This window comes from Pelobates fuscus, chromosome 7 (genome assembly GCF_036172605.1).
Source record: "Pelobates fuscus isolate aPelFus1 chromosome 7, aPelFus1.pri, whole genome shotgun sequence".
NCBI classification, from domain to species: Eukaryota; Metazoa; Chordata; class Amphibia; order Anura; family Pelobatidae; genus Pelobates; species Pelobates fuscus.
Window position 1 is genome coordinate 167,911,846 of NC_086323.1, and position 22,143 is coordinate 167,933,988.

Below are 22,143 nucleotides of genomic sequence, written 5' to 3' on the forward strand. Positions count from 1 at the left end.
AGGCATTTGCCTAGGGCGGCACTTTCCAGGCAAATACTTTGTTAGGCAGGCGGCTAACTGACATCATATTCTGGCTCCCGGCATCACTCTGCGGCACGACCGCCTGGACCTCAACTGGACGCCCGACTGCCAGCCTCCCTCCTTGCACAAACAGCCCGACCAGCAACCCCACTGGACCCCAGGTAAAAAATCCACCCAACTTTCCCAAAGGTAGGGAGGCTGGGTGGATTTAAATTAAAATTAAAACATAATCTGTGAGTGTTGGGGGGGAGGGGGAATGTGTGTGTGTGTGTGTCTGGCTGTCTGTCAGTGTGTGTGTGTGTCTGGCTGTCAGTGTGTGTATGTCTGTCAGTGTGTGTCTGTGAGTGAGTGTGTATGTCTGTCAGTGTGTGTCTGTGAGGGAACCTGTGTGTCTGAGTGATTGTGTGTGTGTGTATGTCTGTCAGGTTGTGTCTGTGAGGGAGCCTGTGTGTCTGAGTAATTGTGTGTGTCTGTCAGTGAATGTGTATGTGTGTGTCTGAATGATTGTGTGTGTCTGTGAGTGAGTGTGTGTGTGTCTGTCAGTGAATGTGTATGTCTGAGTGATTGTGTAGGTCTGTCAGTGTGTGTGTCTGTGAGTGGTGAGTGGGTGAGAGTGGGTGTGTCTGCGTCATTATGTGTGTATGTCAGTGATTGTGTGTGTCTGTAAGTGTGTGTCTGTGAGTGAGTCAGTAATGTAAGAAACTACTGTGAAGTGTTCTGCTATTGCTATCCTCTGAATCACCTCCTGTTCATATACTTTTAGCCAGCAGGAGAAGTTCTACTCTTGTCCTGGCACAAATCTCATCGGGTGATTCTCTGATGGGCGATACAACCCATTTGCATCATGGGTCAATGGAAATGTGAACATTGCAAATATTCTCGGTTTCGTATTTATGATTTTAAACTTTCTGTGACTAAGGCTTTTATCCTATCTTTAATAGAGACCCAAATTATAAACAAGGAAGTATGGGCTCAGTTTAATATTTTTGGATACAATTTTTTTTTTTTGGATAAACTTTTAAAAATATATATTTTTTAAATATTTCTATTTTTTTTTATATATATATGATATATATCTCGATGTTTTAATAATTTGAAATAATCATTTAAAAAGGTTTTCCAAAAATATTAAATACCGGTAACTCAAAAAGCATATCCAAAAATATAAAATCGAGGACTATATTGTGATCTATTATAAAATGTAGAATTACCTACCATAAACAATTTATTGTGGGAAATTACCTGGGGCCTAATGTAAATGATATACCTGTTTCAACTATTGGGAGGTGACTAAAATAGCATGGGTACTTGAGTTTGTGCATTGATCCACGGGTTAAAAATCTAAATTCATGTAATGTATGTATATGTATGTTTGTTTGTTTGTTTTTTGTTTTTTTTTTACATTTAGAAGACACAGAAACTAACAAAATAATTTTGTTTTATGTTTGTCCTATTCTGTTTTGTGTTTTAAATTTTATGTATGTAAATTTATATAAGAAATGAAAAAAATCACTATGCTACACAATGATTCTCCCAAAAAATAATTTGCAATGAAAAACAATGCTTTAAAGGACCACTCTAGTGCCAGGAAAGCATACTCGTTTTCCTGGCACTAGAGTGCCCTGAGGGTGCCCCCACCCTCAGGGTCCCCCTCCCGCCCGGCTCTGGAAAGGGGAAAGGGGTAAAAACTTACCTTTTTCCAGCGCTGGGCGGAGAGATCTCCTCCTGCTCTCCTCCTCCGATCCTCCTCTTCTCCTCCCCGTCGGCTGAATGCGCACGCGCGGCAAGAGCTGCGCGCGCATTCAGCCGGTCACATAGGAAAGCATTCACAATGCTTTCCTATGGACGCTGGCGTGCTCTCACTGTGAAAATCACAGTGAGAAGCACGCAAGCGCCTCTAGCGGCTGTCAATGAGACAGCCACTAGAGGACATAGGGGGAAGGCTTAACCCATTCATAAACATAGCAGTTTCTCTGAAACTGCTATGTTTCTGAAAAAATGGGTTAACCCTAGAAGGACCTGGCACCCAGACCACTTCATTAAGCTGAAGTGGTCTGGGTGCCTAGAGTGGTCCTTTAATGTAGAACATGCCTTTTTAGCAAACAGTAACCTTTGCTCGGTTACACCACTTTGTGATATAAAACGCTCGATAGGCTGTCTTGACTGTAAAATATAACTTCTACTTAAGAGAGGCATACATTACGTTGGAAATGAATGTGCTGAGGAGAAATTTTTAAACCAAAGTAAGTTAGGAAAACATATGTTTATAAATGACTTTGGCATTGTGTATCATGAGCTTTCCCAACAAACCTGAAACCACGGAGCAACGCAGGGAGAAGTGGGCCTTGACAGAGCCAGGAGTAGGCAGGTGAAGTTTAGGTCAAGGGGTTGTCCTAAGGTTTGTGCTAGGGGGCGTGGTTTAGAAGGGATGTTAAATAGCGGCCATTTTAGGGTAAGTCCATTCTAATTTGAGCCTTTCTTACCTGTAAATTGTCCCTCCCACCCACCCTATGTTTTGGAAGTTGTTCCCGTTTGGTCACAGCGGCGGGAAAAGGTCTTGGTTAAACTGGAAGTTTGGTGGGTTAAGAAATTGGTAGGCCAAGGTCTAGGCGAAAGTAGGCCGGAAGTTAAAAGTTTGGAGGTAGGTTCGAGCCCATCGGTGGCTACGAACCAAGGGGTGTAGGGGTGTCTGGGTACACCCCTGCAGTTGGACAAATGGAGGTGGGGCCTCTTGGTAGGCCGTTGAGTTACATGTAAATATTATTGGTTATGTTAATGTTTATTTTGGTAGGGTCATTGTCGGGGGTATGATACAGGAAAGAGCGTAACGAAAGGAGTACTGTTGACAATGACCCTAAATTGTTAATTATATATATATTCATATTAATTAATAAAGCTGTGGACGTTATACTCCAACAGAAAACTTGGTGTCTGTGTGTTATTAAGGTATGGTTGGCACATGCCGAATAACGACTGTGCAATAATGTCAAGCTAGAATCCTTTGGCCGCATGTAGACAAAATTATATTCTTGAACAGGCAGCCTGGCTCAAGAATGAGTTTACTAGTACAGAGAGAAATGAATTAAGGGCCAACATGATTTTCTTTAAATTATACAGTCCATCTTTAATCCACATAGAGTTGGAAACAATAGAACACATAATGTTTTAAGTCCTAAATGACAGTAAGAGAAAGATCTTTAAAATAGAGAAGATCTTCAGGATACAGGAAGATGATTGGCAGCCTCTTCATTTGAAATTATGCCTTATGTGAAATTCTGTTTACTGATTCAATTATTTTTCTTTCCCATCACTGTAGCAGCATCTCCTGCTATATTGTCCCAGAGTTATATTTTGTACAAAGTAAACAAAAACTAACACATTATTTGTTGCACTAATATTAATCAACCCACCCATTGGTGTACAACTCTCACCTATTATATTACACTGTGAGACATGATTTTATCCCCCAAAAAGGTGAGAGTCTGAAGGCCCGTAGATGACGAGGTGGAAGTTTTAATTTGTATTTCTTATATACTGTGCTATTGTTGTTCCCTCTACCCACAGGTCCGTAGATGATGAGGTTGGAGTTTTATTCATATTTTTTTATATACTGTGTTACGGTAGGTTCCTCTGATACAATAATTGGAAATTGATAGAAGCGTAGGTTTGGGGTGAAAACGGGTTATATGCATGGAACAGTATTATGTGTCCCCAGCTTAGGTGAGAGTTATACATATTGGGGATACGGTGAATGACACCACCTGATAACAGCATACTGCACAATTGGAAGCTTTTCCTTTTGCTTACAGATTTGTTACCATCTGCTATGGGTTTTACATACACACCAATTGACTGAAAGTACAACAAAGTGAGTGGCATTGGATTTTATCAGTACTGCTTGGTACATGAGCTTACTCATTGTGTTTTTAATAGATTGAAGTCAACAAAAAGCTGTTTTCTGTCTCAAACTATGTGCATAACTGGCTAGCATCCCCTGTCAAGCTTAGTGCACGTTTGCAAACTGTCTACTCGACTTATGGAACTCTGCATCTGTGTGGATTACGGAACCACAGCAAAGCATCCATCTGTCCAGCTTACTGGACCTCTGCAAAACACCCTCCTACCGGTTTTACTGTACCTCTGCAAAACATCTGTCTGCTGGGTTTATGACAACTTAGCAAAAAAATTGTTGGTTTACTGCACCTCTACAAAACCACCATCTGCTTGCACTGCTATATCTTAGCTAAACATCCACATGCAATGCTTACTGTAGTTCTTTAGAACATCCACCTGCCCGGCTTACTGAAATTCATTAAAATATCCATCTGCTTGGCTTAATATACCTCTGCAAAACATCCCTCTGCTAAATTTACTATACCTCTGTAAAATGTCTTATTCAGCAAGAAAATGTATCTGGATCATTGTACCTATACCTTTTGCTTTTCTTAAAATATGAGTATGATCAATTAACTATATCTCTGCAATAAATGCTCTGTTTGCTTACTTTACCTTGGCCAATCAAATCTCTGCCAAACTTTCTGTCCACCATCTTGCTGTAGCATGGCAAAATATCCATTTGGCCTACTATACCTTGCGCAAAAACATCTACCTGCCTGGGTTACTGTACTTCTACAAAACAGCTCTCTGACTTCCTGTACTTCACCTGGTTTTCTGAATCTTTGCAAAACAAATATGTTTGCTTGTCTGCTGTACTTCTGTAAAACATGTCTACCTTGCTTACTGTACCCCTTTATTTTGTCAATAATGGTGCACATTCTATTCGAATAAATGCGATATGCATATACAGTTGTAATTAAACATATTCAACCTCCATTGAAAATCAGTTTTATTGTCAACATTTACAGGCTTTCAGCTGTTTGCAAAAAACATATCAAACAAAAGATATTGAAATAGCTCAACGCAGAAAATGCTTCATGTGGATTTTCCAAATTCAACTGAAAATGCAACTCATAATGACGACTCCAGTCTCAAAATTATTCAACCTTCTTTTTTTTGTATTCTTTAATTTTGCATGACATTCCATAAAATTGCAGTATTGGTACAATAGTTAGTGTGCATCATAAAAACAAGGTATGTGCATGTTCAAGGTAAGTACACAGAGTAGTACAGCATCAAAAAACTCTAAGGTAAATGCATATAACCATTACGTTTTAAATTTACAAGGTATGAGTCATGGTTTATGTTATTTTAAACATCAGTATTAACATAAAAGCATCATGTGGACACATCCAGTAACCAGCGATATCCGTGACTCTTCTATCACGATATAGTTAACATCTGCGTGTTTGCTTATTGAGGTTGTCACTGGTCGGGACCTTGATGTACCTTGATTCATAGTTGCCCTAAGGCATAGAGGATAGTGAGAGAAGAAGAAAGAATAGAAAGATAGTTGTAGAGGGGTCTTTTGGTCACAGTATAAGTTGTGTGGCGCACGCAGAGGACGGGGGGGGGGTAATAAGAGCAGCGGGAGTACTCGGTGGCCATGCAGAGGGGTCGCCCATACATTACACCATGAGAATTCAATTAGCTTAAGCGATTCTATGTCTACCCACTTCCTGTCCTCTAAAAGAGAGTGCCGCATCGCGATTTGCATTAGCTGAGGCGCTAAATAATAAAAATGCAAATTGGATAGGCCTAATTCTCTGCGCGTTTTCGGTTGGTACAATATATGTCTCAATATCCTGTGTCACCTATTTTGCCATATAAATATACCGATTGCCTGGAACAGGAAAATAATTTGTTAATTTTTACCGAGTGGATCCTGTCCATTTTCCGGGTCCGCTGTCCATTGAATCCTTAAGTACTTGGAAGAGTGTTGTGCCATTCGAATGTTATTGGTATCTTGTATCAGTGCCATGTCCGCCGCAGACACCCATACCAGTAGGGCATTAGATTTAGACAGTTTGCCTTATATCCTGAGATTGTACCATAGTCCTGTAGGACCTCTCTTAAAGCTGACATACTCCTTTGGGTTTGTAAGCATTAAGAGCGCATACACCGATACTAAGAATTCACTGCCTCCCACCCGAACCCCCTGTATGTTTGGTTGTTTGCGCATCAAAATTATTCAACCTTCTGAATAGAATACCTCACAAAAGCACACATATGCAAAACTGGTGCTGTCTCAAGCACATCTAATGCAACTAATTAAGGGCTTCATTAGTTGCACCAGATGCGCTTTAACTGGAACACATGAAATTCCTGACCCATAGGCGTGCGCAGCCTATTGTATAAGGGTGTGAACCCTAAAGCACAAACACACACGCCGCGTAAATATATATATATATATATATACACACACACATACACTGCTGTGTGTGTGTGTGTGTGTCAGGGTGCTGTGTGTGTGTGTGTGCGCGCTGTGTGTGTGTGTGGGGGCTCTGTGTGTTTGTGAGGGCGCTGTGTGAGTGTGAAGATGCTGTGTGTGTGTGTGTTAGGGTGCTGTTAGTGTGTGTGTAAGGGTGCTGTGTGTGTGAGGGCACTGTGTGTGTGTGAGGGTGCTGTTAGTGTGTACTTGTGCTGTGTGTGTGTAAGGGTGCTGTGTGTGTGTAAGGGTGCTGTGTGTGTAAGGGTGCTGTGTGTGTAAGGGTGCTCTGTGTGTGTGTGATATTAGTGTGTGTGTGCTGTGTGTATGTGCAAGCGTGCTGTGTGTGTAAGGGTGCTGTGTGTGTGTGAGAGTGCTGTTAGTGTGAGGGTGCTGTTTTTATGTGTGCTGTGTGTGTATGTGTAAGGGTGATGTTAGTGTGAGGGTGTTGTTAGTGTGATGGTGCGGCTAGTGTGTGTGTGTGTGTGTGTGTGTGTGAGGGTGCTGTATGTGTTTGGGTGCGGTTTGTGTGTGGGTGCTGTTTGTGTGTATTTGTTTGGAGGAACTGTGGGGGTGGGGAGACCATTTAGGACCATTTTTGTAGGGAGGGGGGATCGTGCTGCTGCCATCCCTGGTGGTCCAGTGGTGAGTGTACTCTAGCCTGCTGGCTAGAGCTCCCGGGTCCTATCCTGCCTCCCTCTCTGCCTGTGGGCCAGTGAGAGAGATCTTTGATCTTCCTCACCTGCCCATGGAGAACCATAACACAGAAAACAATACCCTGCTGCCCAATCCCTAATAACATAATACAGCATTTAAAAGATACTGGGGTAGCAGTGCCAGAGGGGGAGAGCTATGTTTCCGTTAAGGCTAGTAAATCTACTGAACGAGAGATGAAGAGGTCGTGGACAGCAGTGGATTTTGTAATATTGCAAACAGAGCGGGCCCCGTGCGCACGCCTATGACCTGACTAGGGGATAGTTGAGTGTCACATTTGACTGCATATTAGAAATATGGCTAAGTCAAAAGAATGGTTTACAAAGATGGAGACTTTGAATTACCAGGAAATATTAGGAGAAAACGCCATGCCATCTGTGAGGGAGCTGAAGCTTAAAGTCATTGGACCTTCCAACAAGACAACGACCCCAAGTATACCTCAAATTCCACCAAGGCTTGGTTGCAGAAGAAGTCCTGGAAAATTCTACAGTGATCATCACAGTGATCTGACAAACCCCATAGAAAATCTCTGATGGGATTTTAAGAAGGCAGTTGCACCATGCAAACCAAAACATATTACTGAACTGTAGGCCATTGCTCATGAGCAATCTGCTAAGATTCCTCAGGGATGCTGCCAGAAGCTGGTGTCTGGCATCTCATTTGCAGCAGGTCATAAGAGCAAAAGGGTGCTGTACTAAGTACTAAATATGCTTGCCATGAATGAGTTGGATAATTTTGAGACTGGAAAAGTCAAAAAACAAGTTGCATTTTCAGCTGAATTTGGGGAAACCACTGGAAGCATTCGTTGTGTTGAGCTATTTCAATTTTCAATGGGGGTTCAATAATTTTGATTACAACTGTATATACATACACAGCTTTCTTGGTTTCATATGTAAATATATTTTGGATGCCAGGTCAACTCTTTTGGTTTTGCATTCCTCCCTTTCGCAGGAGCCTCATTTCAGGAGTGTTCCGTATGTTATAATATACCATTTAGGTGCTCATTAAACTTTTCATACCTGGATGCAATGAGATTCCAACATATTTACAAGATGTAAGTTTGAATTACTTTGTCACATGTACGTGCAGATTTGGATGAAAATTACAAGGCAAACAATAGAGCTAGGAGCAGCTTTTATCACTACACCTTGCCATTTCCCATCAACTGGCACTTGCCATGTCCCATCAGCCTCTTCCCAGACATATCAAATTGCAAAAAAATTGCAACGACCGCATAAGTGACACTGCCACTTTAGCTACATTAGTAAAATGCTTTAGAGAACTGTATTATGGACACAAGCTAAAAACTATGAATATATGTCTATCAAGACAAGAGGACTGACAAGCCAGCAATGATAGATGTGTTGCCTTAGACGTGCAGACCATGATTGACAGGGTTGATGGTTGAGGAAAACTGTTCTTGCAATTTGAGTCATTTTGGATAAAGACACTTGTTAAAACGGAGTAATTTTGGCTATGGATACTTGGTACAACTGCACCTACAAGGTTAAATACAAATATGCCATGTATGTATTGTATATTGTCTAGTTGTATTTTTTATTTTCCTTTTTCATTATAATAATTTAGATACATTTTCTGCTCTAGTGGAAATGATTCCTTGGTATTTAATTTTATATTGTTGCTATAATTCTATCTATAGTTCTGTGTGCGTCTATGTATATTGTGTTTGTTGATGGGTCTTGAAAAAAGGTCCTTTAATCCGATCTAAAACATCACTTGCTGTCTTAGCCATGTATAAACATTTTAGCAAGCTCTGTGAGTTTCTCTATCTCATTCTATACCAACTGGTACATCATAATACTCATCATGCCAATGCAATTGTCCACAATGTCTTTGTTTACTTTAATAGCACTGATTTCCATAGTGCAAAGAAGCTCCCCCTTGACTGGGGAGAGTATAATGGATGTGTTTTGCTAAATTTATTTTAATCTTAGAAATATGTAGCTGAATTAGTTTTGCAATTGAAGAGTGGATAGCCAAGCTAATGGAAGGTACATCATTTGGTTATCAAACAAAATAGCCACTGATCTTAACAGTGCCAATCCATAATTAATATACCCACATAATCATAAAGAAGGAAAATCATGCGTGGAGTTCAAAAACACATAAACACAGAGCATGTGCACAGATACAAATATACAATTTGCATTAAAAAAAAACACATTATTAGCATGTACGATTTCGGCATACCCACTGCATTCACACAGATTCACATGGCACAAATGCAATGATAGACTAAAAACTCATTTCCAAACATGCCACATACAACTGTGTTAATTATGTCTTTATTCTGCCAACATGCCCATTGTTAGCTCCCTAATATGGCAGTGTCTAGATCCAGATTAGTAGGGTTAGATAGCTAATGACAGGTGCTTTGGATTACCACTATCATTTTAAACGTAAGGAGGACATAGATATGAAGAAGATATATTCACAGAGTGGATGTTCCTAAAGTGAAATAATTGACGCCGACTACCTTGCACAAACACAGCAGTAAATGATTACTGGACTGCAATCTTGTCTTTAAGTGTCATCAACATTGTGTTTTTTTATAATTCCAATTTTGTAGATTTGGACTGTTATTATACTAGACCAGACATAGCACTATTGGACTGGAAGTTAGTCATTACTAGGTGGCCAAGGAATGAAGTTGTTGGACAACCTGCTGTGTTTGTGAAGATCATTATTTTTATTACGATTACACCACTTTCTTCAAATGCCTATAAAAAACAATTGCTAATCAAAAACTTTGAAATGTGTGAAAATGGTAGATACGTATGGTGCCCTATATGCTTTACAACAAAAAGGTCATAAGTCACAAGGCTTGGCAGCCAATTGGATTTTGGTGGCTAGCTTTGCACAATATTCTAACACCTGCTTCTCTATAACCAGTTGTGCTACAGATGTACAAATTGCTGTGCAAGATCATGTTGTTACCTAAATTCAATTGGGCACATGGTTCGGCAGAACAACTTATTTTGCGAAACTGATTGTTAGAACAATGCAAAAATGTGTCACATACTACTGCTGTTCATAGCAAGACACTGAAATTCAAAATGGCCATGTGAGCCAATTAAATTTAAGAGGGGTAATAGTACAGTTAAGAGAAACTGATTTTGGAACTTTGTTCGGCTGCTTTTCGCCACAAATTGTTAGTTTTAAAGGCACCGCACACCCTCTTGTTGAATTACATTTTCATGTGTCAATTAGTAGAGTCAAAGTGAATAGATGCTGGTCTCGATCTTGTAATAAGAACTCAAAGTTTCGCATGGGATCCCAGTAGTCATGTCAAAACCAAATTTAAATGGATAACTACCTGTTTGTAGAAGTACAAATGATTGAGAGCTAGTCTTGCAAAGCTCTCCCATGTGAGTAGGATATCTACCACTCATTTATTATAAGAAATGTTAGCAATATCACAATATATATATATATATATATATATATATATCTTTTCAGTTATGAATGTACTGAAGAATTCCACTTAAAGAAAAAGGTTGACTATTGAGAAGGATTTGTGTTTCTGCATAATTGTTCCTCCCTTATGGGGTTATTAAAATAGTGCACTGCTTTTTCTATATTTTGATATTTTTCTGAGGTGTTTGGTGTTCCATACACTTCTTGGAGGTGGGAAAGAAAGTGTGGCTCTACTCTCTGATTGTCATTTTTGTCAGAGGGCACAGCCTTTTTGCAGACACTGGGCTTACCAGCCAGACCAACGACATCCTAGGTCATCTCCACCTTACATGCGTGGGATCCCAAGAGAGTTATTCCATTTGTCCCACAAGAAAGAGAGTTTTTTCCTCAGTGACTTGAGCACTCCTATGGCCCCTTTTCCCCATTGAATTTCCCCATGTTTTATTTCTCGTATGTTTGTTTCTGTTAGAGTTTATTTGATTTAGAAATGTTTCAGATGGATACTATAGTTTATTTACACACCCAGACTGTCTGAGTTGTTTGAACTTGTTGAGTAAACCATCATTACCCCCACCCTGCAAAACCTCATAAATAAGGGGTGTATACAGTCAAGCTACCTAGCCATAGATGTGCTCTGATAGTCTGATAATGACAACAGAGTTCTTTACCCCATCGGTTTGTCATCGAGTTATACTTACTCAATGGATTTTAAGTTAACCAGTGCACTTCAAGATCTTTTTATTTCCAGTTGAACCAGACTCACCTCTGTTCTCCTTATCTTTTTCTTAAATATAAAATAAAAAGGCCCACATACTCTGACTGTGTACGCTCTTGCCAGGTCAAAATCCTACCACGACACATGTTATGGTACATGCTATGTAATGTTTTTCTTGTTTTACTATGTATTGTATGAGAACAACGTATACAGAGAATGTAACTGTCATTGATGTGTGTAGCTGCTAAAAAAAGGAACTCATCTGGGTCCTTCCCCACGGGTAGAGCAAAAATGTGTTACTTAATGAACCAACTGAAAGGTAAAGCCTTAGCTTGGGCCAATCCATTATGGGAAAGTGATAGGACTATTGTCCATAATTACCAGAAATTCCTTGCGGAATTCAAATTAACGTTTGAACCTTTGGGAAGGGAGAACAATGCTTCCACTGCCCTAATGCGTATTAAACAAGGGAACCGTTCTGCCTCAGATTATGCCATATAATTCCACACCTTGGCTTCTGAGGTAGACTGGACTAATAACAGATTAATCACTGCATTTGCAGAGGGATTATCCGAAGCTATCATTGACGAAATTGCAACCAAATAATTAATAAGGAGGTAAAAATTAATACATCAGGATGCCAGGCCACCGGCCCCCTCGACCTCCCCGGCAGTTCTTACCACGATCAAAATATGGGATAAAATCACAGAAAAACACAAACTCATTTCCCATCCCTCCCCGCTAATGCCCATCCTTAGGAATACAAAATTCGCACCAGGCATGTCCCCGAAGGACTTCACTCACTTCGAAGACAACGACCTGACACGCATAAATCAATTCTATAACAACCAAAGTATCATCCCATTCGCGGATCTCCCCCAACAGATCCCTCTCACCACCCGAGACTTCTTCTGATACTTACAAATACGCAGCTTTATCAGCCAACCTGCCATACAGACAGCTGGTACCACACCCTTCAACCCGCTCAAAAAAGCATGTAACAACCACCCACTCCACAGGGGGCAAATATCGTCAATATATTCCCTTCTCAGTAAAAGAAAAACACAGGAAGCTTCCATGCCCTATATCGCAGCCTGGGAGAGGGACTTGGGCCCCATCAGGGATCAAAGTGACTGGGCAGACATCTGGGAGGCTACAGCAACGATATCGATTTGTGTCAACCACAAAGAGCAAGCGTACAAAACGCTTCTCAGATGGTACCTTACCTCGCTGCGCCTGAAACAAATGAGACAAACTGATGACGACCTCTGTTGGAAGAGATGCGGGAATAGGGGCACTTTCCTACACATGTGGTGGTTATGCCCCCAGGTAGCCACACTATGGCAACAAATAGCACAATTAGCAGCACAAGCACTACATACCACCATTCCGATGGACCCATGGTTATGGCTCCTTTCCAGACCACTCAGAGACACCCCAAGTGCACAAAATAAATTATTAGCCAAGCTAGCCCTAGCAACCAGGAGGGCAATCGCAGAGAAATGGGGGAGCCCAGATCCCCCAACTATGTCACTCATAAAGCGGAAAATCAATGAAACTATGTCCATGGACAAACTCACCGCCCTAGTACACGACAACACCAAACACTTCGACAAAATTTGGGAGCCATGGATCTTCGAATTCCCAACCATATAGGGCACTCCCCTCCCGGGACAGACCAGACGGGTGATCAAACTCAAGGAGTATAGACTCTGAAACTCACGGATAGCCCCATACCCTACCAACCGGGTCGCTTCCCATTACGAACCTTCCCCCCCACCACATCCCTAACACAAAACACCCCAATCGCTCACCTCAGCTACACCCGACAAACACACTTACACTAACACAGACCTTACAGCACATACCCCCCTTGCGGCACCAAAACCAATGACCCCTGGAGGCCGCTGTGAACCTACCAAACCCAGACCACAAACGAAAATGGCAGATGACCACCCTCACACCAAAGACCATGTAACACCCAAAGAGGCCCAAACCAACACGCCCTATTCTAGGAGATGGCCTCCACAGAAACACACACACACACAGAGTATAGGAAGGGCAAAAGACGAGCTCGGACCAACAGCACCCGACCTCGATGAAGCAATCACTACCGATACTCATACCATGCCATGGGAATCTACAGGACATCAGGATTACACACAAGACAACGGAACCAGTACTCCTACCAATACTCTCCCTCTACCCCATCCCATCACTTCCAACTAGGGATCGACCGATTATCGGTTTTACCGATATAATCGGCCGATATTCGGTATTTTCGGCAATATCGGTATCGGCCAATAGGGATACCGATATTGCCGATAATACCTCCCAGGACCGCCAGGCTCATTACAAGCCCGGCGGTCCTGGGGGGGGCGGGCAGCAAGCGTTTACTCACCTCCCAGCAGCTCCCCAGTGTAAATCTCGCGAGACCCGCGGCCAGCTCTGACGGCCGCGGGTCTCGCGAGATTTACACTGGGGAGCTGGAGGAGCTGCTGGGAGGTGAGTAAACGCTTGCTGCCCACCCCACTTCCCTCCCCTCCCCCAGCTAAGCCAATGCCACTGGACCACCAGGGATTAACATATCCCCCCTCCCTGGCAAGGCAACAAGCAGGGAGGGGGGACAACAGAAAATAAATAATAATTAAATATATAAAAAAAATTAAAATAATTTAATATAAAAATTTTAAAAAATGTTTTAATAAAAAATGCCCCCTCACACACACACTATTATTATACACATACACTACACAAACACACTGTGTATATAATTCAGTGTGTTTGTATAGTGTGTGTGTGTATATAATGCAGTGTGTTTGTATAGTATGTGTATATATAATGCACACTACACAAACACTATACAAACACACACACTGCATTATACACACACACACACTGCATTATACACACACACACTGCATTATATACACACGCACTGCATTATACACACACACACACACACACACTATACAAACACACACACTGCATTATATACACACACTGCATTATACACACACACACACACACTATACAAACACACACACTGCATTATATACACACACACTATACAAACACACTGCATTATATACACACACTATACAAACACACACTGCATTATATACACACACTATACAAACAGACTGCATTATACACACACACTATACAAACACACTGCATTATACACACACACACACTATACAAACACACACACACACTATACAAACACACACACTGCATTATATACACACACACACACTATACAAACACACACACTATATACACACACACTATGCAAACACACACTATACAAACACACACTGCATTATATACACACACTGCATTATATACACACACACTATACAAACACACTGCATTATATACACACACTATACAAACACACTGCATTATATACACACACTATACAAACACACACTATACAAACACACACTGCATTATATACACACACTATACAAACACACACTGCATTATATACACACACTATACAAACACACACTGCATTATATATACACACTATACAAACACACACTATACAAACACACACTGCATTATATACACACACACTATACAAACACACACTGCATCCACTACACACACATACACAGCTCCCCTGTCTAAACACATTGCATCCACTACACGTGACATGTATATTTTGTGCATTTACCTTTAGAAATAGTTTTTTTATTTTCCAAAATGGTAAATGTACAGAATATCGGCAAATTATATCGGCTATCGGCCTGAAAGTTCACAGGATATCGGTATCGGTATCGGCTCTAAAAAATCAATATCGGTCGATCCCTACTTCCAACACCCACCCCCTCTGACACCTCATTATCCCCATGAAGAGAACCTCACAAACACACATTGACCGACCACCCAGAGACGAAGACACAAAAAGAACACGAAGACGAGCCACTTTTGAACGACAACCAACCTTGTTATTGTTACTGTTAACATACACCGATGTTTTGTAAAATAAAGTTTCCCCCCTCTAAAGGAACGCTTTAGAACCACCTCCCTAACAGGAACAGAATCATAGAGCGACAGCAAACGACTGTAACAACAATGATAAGCTATTTTTTGTCTCATCACTTCTTCTCTATAACTGCTTAGGAAAAAGCGGTTACAAACCATGAATTCTGTGAACCTAACCTCATCCCCCAATTTTACTTTCTGTACCCTACCCCAACTTTTATTGAAAAATCCAAAATAAAGAATTTATTAAAAAAATGAATACATCACTTATGTGATGCATATCGAAAACCAACTTAGGAAAAGGGAGATAACTAGAAATAGAACCAGACATATGAATATGTCACTAGCACCTCAATTCTCCAATTCTGTTGTCCCTCGCCCTTCTGTACAGTCTGAACCTGAACCTATGCAGTTAGGGGTTATGCGACTGTCAGAGGCAGAGAAACAGTTTAGATGAAAAGAGGGCCTCTGCTTATACTGTGGCAAGAAAGGACACATAAGAAGTGCTTGTCCCATTAGTCCGGAAAACTTACGCACCTACGAACCATTAGGGGACCGGCCTTAGGTCTGATGTATATGTCCCCTGGTACTACCCAAAGTAGATTTCTCCTTAGTGTTGCTGCTCAATATGATGAGATAAGTTTTACGTGTAATGCCTTGATTGACTCAGGTGCTGCAGAAAACATAATCGATATATACAATTTGCCAGTAAACCCTTCCTACCCATCAAGGAGAGATCATCACCCCTGGTCGTCAAGGCAATTGATGGGAAGCCCCTCCTCTCAACCTTTAATTACCCACATGAGTTACACAAAGAACTCATCCCATTTCAGGTAATTGCTTCCCCTTCTTGTCCCATTATACTTGGATTCCCATGTCTTGTTAAGCATAACCCCCGTGTTGATTGGGCTAAAGGGGAAATACTGGAATGAGGTAAAGAATGTAAAGAGATCTATGTTACCTATTTCTAAAAGAGTGGGTATTGTTAAGCTACCTTCTCCTACGCCTCAGTTACTGAAATTCCTGTGCATTATAGGGAGTTTAAAGAAGTGTTTAATAAAAGTCACAATCATACACTACCCCTCACACATCATATGATTGCTCCATAGATCTTTTAACCGGTACTATACCCCGTAAAGGGGGAGTATATACCCCCTGCAGTTGCAGGTTTCTTTTTTGTTACTAAGAAAGAAGGACATGTATTGATTATAGGGCTTTAAAGAAGATCACCATCAATAATGCTTATCCCATTCCCCTTATCTCAGAATTGGTTGACAGACTCCAGGGCGCTAAAGTGTTTACCAAACTCAACCTTAGGAGTGCTTATAATTTGGTAAGGATTAAGGAGGGACATGAATGGAGAACTGCATTTAACACGAGAAATGGTCACCATGAGTATCTTGTCATGCCCTTTGGCTTATGCAATGCCCCAGCTGTATTTCAGGATCTCATTAATGATGTTCTCAGAGACTACATTTATACTTTCCTATTGGTATATCTGGATGATATACTAATTTATTCCCCCGATATCCAGACTCAAGCGGTCACGTGTCCCGCCTGAATCTCAGAGCGCGCCGCGGGTCTCGGGCGCGCTCTTAAGGAGACAGTGGGAGCCTAAATTGTCAAAAGGCTCCCATTAGCCCCTGTCATGCCACACTCCCCATACACTTACCTTTTGGGGGGGGGGTGGATATGACAGGAGCCAATCACATTAGTTTAGAAGCTATTTAAACTTACCTTTCCCTTTACTCCCTGCCCTATTGTGGTTTCTGTTTCAGTTCCCTTTAGCGCTTGTTGTGTTCAGTTGTGTTCCTTCGTATTGACCTTGGCTTTGTTTCTGACTACGTTATCTCTTTATCCTTATCTGTTCTGTTTGCCAGCTTGCTGTTTACTGTGTACCCAACCCTGGCTAGTCCTAGTTTACGCTGTCTCTCTGTGCCCTTGACCTCGGATTGTTTATGACTGTCTCCTCTCATATACGTCGAGTCCGGCCATTCTAAGGTCCGGTAGACGTATCTCTCCTCTGTGTTGTCTTTTGTCGAGTTGAATCTGCGAGTTGGGGTATATATTCATTACATATAGTCACCAAAACAACCTTAGCTTAATGAAGCAGTTTTGGTGTATATAACATGCCCCTGCAGTCTCAGTACTCAATTATCTGCCATTTAGGAGTTAAATCACTTTGTTTATGAACCTTAGTCACACCTCCCTGCATGCAAATTGTGCAGCCTTGCATAAACAACACTTCCTGTAAAGAGCCATCTAATGTTTATCCTTCCTTTATTGCAAGTTCTGTTTAATTTAGATTTTCTTACCCTCTGCTATGTTAATGAATTGCTAGACCCTGCAAGAGCCTCCTGTATGTGATAAAAGTTCAATTTACAGAGCAAGAGATAAAAATGTTTAAGGTAAATTACATCTGATTGAAAGTGAAACCAGTTTTTTTTTCATGCAGGCTGTGTCAATCAGAGTCAGGGAAGGTGTGGCAAGTGCTTTATAAAACAGAAACAAAGTGATTTAATTCCTAAATGGTAGTGGATTGAGCAGTGAAATGTGAGAGGCATGATTTACACACCAAAACTGCTTCATTAAGCTAAAGTTGTTTAGGTGACTATAGTGTTCCTTTAAACAAATGTTTCAGACTTTGCTAAAAAAAAAACAGGCTATATTGCAAACTTGACAAGATGGTAGTTCAGTTCTTGGGCTATAATATCTCGGCCTCTGGTTTTCAGATGGACCCACGTAAACTAAAAGCCGATCTACATTGGCCATTACCCAATGGGTTAAACGCCATTTAAAGGTTTATTGGGTTTGCAAATTACTATAGGAGATTCATCAAAGGTTTCTCTACTGTGATAGCCCCCATCACCAATATGACACATAAGGGGGTTAAATGTAATATATGGTCTAAAGAAGCTTTTGAGTTACCTAAGAAATGATTTGCATCTGCTGACATATTGGTGCATCCTGACACTAACAAACCCTTCATACTAGAGGTAGACGCCTCTGAGACAGGGGTAGGGGCTGTCCTTTCTCAGAGGGAGAGTCAGGATACCCCTTTGCATCCTTGTGGGTTCTTTTCTAGGAAGTTGTCGCCAGCGGAGCATAACTATGATATTGGTAAGAGAGAATTGTTAGCCATTATCCTAGCTCTAAAAGAATAGCGACATCTTTTAGAAGGTTCCAGGGATCCACTCCTGATCACAACGGATCACAAAAACTTGGCATTCATTGGTGATGCTAAAACGCTGTCTTCTAGACAAGCTAGATGGTCGTTGTTCTTGCCACGCTTTAACTTTATCATCATGTACAGACCAGGTCCTAAGAACGTTAAGGCTGATGCCCTATCTAGGCAATTTGACCTAGAGGCAGAACAAGAACAAGAGACATATTCCATTATACCACCTGAATGTTTTATTGCCTCTACAGTTCTTTCCTTGTCTTCTCCTCTCCTTTGTGCTATAATGGCAGCCCAGACTCAAGCACCTAGTGATAAACCTCAAGACAGGTTATTTATTACGTTACTGGAAAGAAAGGGGGTACTTTCATGATAATGTGACAGCTGGAAATCCAGGCATTAATGAAACGGTGTCCGCTGTCTCCACATCATTTTGGTGGCCATCTCTTAGAAATGACATCATAGAGTATGTGGAGGCGTGTACTATTTGTGCAGTTTCTAAGGTTTCCCACAAACTACCTTGTGGGTTATTGCAACTGCTTCCTATACCCAGTGCCCCATAGTCTCATTTGTCTATGGACTTTATTGTGGAACTCCCGAATTCTAAAGGCTATAATACCATCTGAATGATTGTTGACTGCTTTTCTTAAATGGCACACTTAGTTCCTCTCAAAAAGATACCTTCTTCCCAAGAGCTGGTTCATATACAGGGCACTGACAAAAAGGTAAATTGTGTTTACATAACCCTCTTTAGGCTTTAATTGGCTGTCGCTGACCTCTGACCCCAAAACAGGCGTAGGTAAGTAAAGATTACATGGTTTTCTGCTAAATATTGTGTCAGACAGGGGTTCCCAATTTGTATCACAATTTTGGAGGGCATTTTCTAAACAGTTGGGTATAGAAATATAATTTTCATCTTCATACCAATGGTGCGTCTGAGCGAACTAATCAATAGTTGGAACAATATTTGAGATGTTTTATTAATGACACTCAGGAAAACTGGTCTGATTTGTTACCGTGGGCCGAATTCGCCAGAAATAATGCTACCCATGACTCATCTGGACATAGTCCATTTTTTGTTAACAACGGTCGTCATCCTACTGTCCTCCCTGCGGTGTTCTCTGACACTGCTATTACCACTCTGGATGATCATCTCACATGTATTCGTGAGACTTGGACTAAGGTCCACAATGCTTTGGAAACAGCTATGGCTCATTTCAAACTTAAAGCTGGGTGCCAACCCCATTTACCAAGTGGGTGACAGGGTATGGCTCTTCACAAGGAATATTAAAATCAAAGTCCCTAGCATGAAGTTTGCACCCAGGTTTATTGGTCCCTTTCCAATTATTCGTACGATTAATCTGGTGTCTTATTCTCTGGCTCTCACTGCCTCTCAGCGTATTCCTAATACGTTTCATGTATCCCTACTTAAGCCTCTCATCTGTAACAGGTATACCACCCCTTCTGTCCCTCCTCCTTCTTTGGTTGTTTCTGGACAAGAGGAGTACAAAGTCTCCTCTATAATCGACTCCAGGTTTTTTCGTGGGTCTCTGCAGTATTTGGTTGATTGGAAGGGTTATGGTCCTGCCGATCATTCTTGGGTTCCTGCTTCAGACATACATGCGGGCTGCAAAATCCGTTCCTTCCATGCCAGGTTTCCCCTCAACCCTGGTCCTGCCCACCCGGTGGGTGGTCTTCAAGTGGGGGGGTACTGTCACGGCTCCCAGCGGGGCTGCACATAAACTAGGTAGCCATGCCAATATTGATGTTTCAGACTTACAGCTGCCCGGTCTCCCTCTGTTCTGGTCCCCAGTGGGTGCAGCGTTCTTAGGAACGCAAGCCGCTGTGGTTCAGGTTTTTATAATACACTTACCTACGCCCACATCAAAGATGGCGCCGACGTGCGTGGGACGTCACGTCATAGACGCGCAAGCACATTTTGTGGTCAGAGGTCAGCAACAGCCAATTACAGCCTAAAGAGGGTTATTTAAACACAATTAACTTTTTGTCAGTGCCCTGTCGTGGTTTCCACTAGCTGGTTTTGGTTTTGTTTCGACTTCCCTAATTTCTGGTATCTTTGACTTCTGGCTTTCCTCATCGCTGTGTCTCATTCTGTGTCCCTGACCTCGGCAAGTATTTTTACTATTCTTTGGTACGGCCATTCTAAGGTCCGGTTAGACGTTATCCTTAGTCCTAGGTGTGATACTATTCTGCATGCTGGATCAACTATAATCCTGACACTCTCATACAGTATTTTTAGTACAAAACTAAAACAGCTTTAATCTTTTTAATAACTTGTACAATAATAACTATCAAATGTCAACAGTGCACTCTGCCATCTTCAATATGAACCCCATAAGTCATTTGGTTTGGTGGCCATATTGGATTACATGACCAAATTTGTAATTCTTCAAATAAGTTTATAAAGTACATCTTCACCAATTTAAAGTACATATCTTGACTAATTGACTCTCTACCTGAAACATTCGCTCATGTGTCCTATCCAGGCTTTTGTACTTGGTCATCTTGTTTGCAGCTTGCATCTTTATTTTATTATTGCATTTAGCTTTTTACAGTGACTCTTACCCCCACACAGAGTTACATAAGTGTTTCTCGTTAAGCGACTCACACCTTGATATTCCAAAAGTCTATGATTTACCAGGTACATGATAATATTTTCTTACATGTTTTTTATCTCCGCAATATATTGTGCAGTCAAGTGCCAAGTTGGAGCTGTCGTCATTCTCAAAACTCTCTGATTCGTAGCACACTTATCTTGAAAAGTGAAGTTTTGGAATGCTTTGGGTCTATAGTTTACTCTAAAAAGTACAGTTTTGAAATGATTTTGTTACGGTCAATGGATACGATTTTCTTAAAACTGCACAATAAAAAATGGGCAACAAAAGTAAGGAGGTGGAAGACCTGTGCAAGATAGAGCGATGGGGGAGATATCAGGGAAAACAGTGGTAAAGCATAAAATAGCATTACAGGGAGAGATTTGCTTTATGTATGCAGGTGCTACAGAGGGTAACTATCAAAGACTTAGAGAAGAAATGTAAGAATATAGAAAATACTATTTAATTTTGCATCTTAGACAATGACTGCCTTCTCTATGTACTTTTACTGATACATTCTATAAGCTTCTTCTTCCTTTCATCGAGATATTTGCTAAAGTCTAATAGATTCCAGGTTGGCAAATGTTTGTCAGGTCTAGAAGCAGAAATTATAGATACAATGATACAATGGATAGGATTCACAATTACCCTACCAAAAATGTACTGTATTTTTTTTTTTGTAAAGAAATTATTAGAAGGAACAGTTACAAAATATTTCCAAAATAAATTCAATGCAGACTAAAGTACATGAATCCACAATTGAGAAATACAATAATACAATTCAAAAAAATGTAGCCCCACAGCACCTATTAACCATTTGGTACCTGGAGAAATGGTCCTTTTTAATCAATCACACAACAGACAGCAGTGTGTGTGTTAACACCAGAGAGAGTGGGAAGTGTTCTACTATTTATCATCACTTCACCATTTTCCCATACGCCACTCTTTCTTTCAACTTGTTGGGGGCAGCAGGGGGAATTTAACACAAGCACAGGACTAAATGTGTTTCCACTGCATATTTAACTTGTTTTAGGACATTTAAGCTCACATGGAAGCATGTTAGCAGCATTCGACGTGTGAGCAGGGCAGAAGGGCTGCTGTGCCAGGCAGCATGCCTTTGAGGCTTGCACATCCACCAGGA

General features: G+C 41.1%; 1 protein-coding gene across 1 annotated transcript in view; it reads right to left on the reverse strand.

Annotated features, from left to right (window-relative positions):
- SUSD3 (sushi domain containing 3) overlaps positions 1-22,143 on the reverse strand; it is a 93,734-nt gene that overhangs the window by 33,531 nt on the left and 38,060 nt on the right. The window lies entirely within an intron of this gene.